The following is an 821-nucleotide window of genomic DNA, read 5'->3' as shown; positions in this document are numbered from 1 at the left end:
AAACATGCTTCTATATCCAATGCTGGAATGCTAGCGAATACAGTTACGCTATTATTTCCTGCATGCCCCGATGGATCCCAGTTCCTGTTGGGACTCCCAATGCTCTGACCCTTATTAGACAGAAAAGAGATTTTGGGGTAACCGCAAGCATCGTTACTGCTATAGCGTTGGCCACCAAGGGAGCCACCACCGCAGCAATAGCAATGACTCATACCGTTCAAACAGCTCACGTTCTTAATAATTTGTCCTCCAATGTGGCACAAGCTTTAGACACTCAACTACAGCTTAATGCTCAATTAAAAGGGGGACTCCTGATAGTCAACCAAAGGATTGACTTAATTCAAGAACAAGTACATGTCCTTTGGCAGGTGGCACAGCTTGGCTGTGAATGGAAGTACCCTGGGCTATGTATTACCAGTGTGCAGTACAATAATTACACTCGTGCAGCTAATCTGTCTTGCCAGCTTTCCACCTACCTCACAGGACAGTGGAACAGTACCGTTGACGCCCTTTTGGAACAACTGAGAGTAGCAGTCACTACCGTGAATTCGACTTGCTTGGATACGGGATTCACAGAGGGACTCGCGTCATTGTTGACAAAAGCCATGGACCATCTCAAAGAATGGGCGGGGGTGGGGGCCTTGGCAGTCCTAATGATACTGCTGTCCCTGGCATGCCTGTGGTGTATTTGCCACATGAGGTCCCAGCAGCGACGGGATGCAATCATGATAGCTCAAGCCTTTGCAGCCATTGAGGTCGGACAGTCCCCCGGTGCTTGGCTGGCCACGCTGGCCAAGTGACCAGCTGAGTAGCTCAGGCTG

Source organism: Octodon degus, unplaced genomic scaffold, assembly GCF_000260255.1.
Source record: "Octodon degus isolate 3935 unplaced genomic scaffold, OctDeg1.0 scaffold00094, whole genome shotgun sequence".
NCBI classification, from domain to species: domain Eukaryota; kingdom Metazoa; phylum Chordata; class Mammalia; order Rodentia; family Octodontidae; genus Octodon; species Octodon degus.
This window is presented reverse-complemented; position numbering follows the sequence as displayed.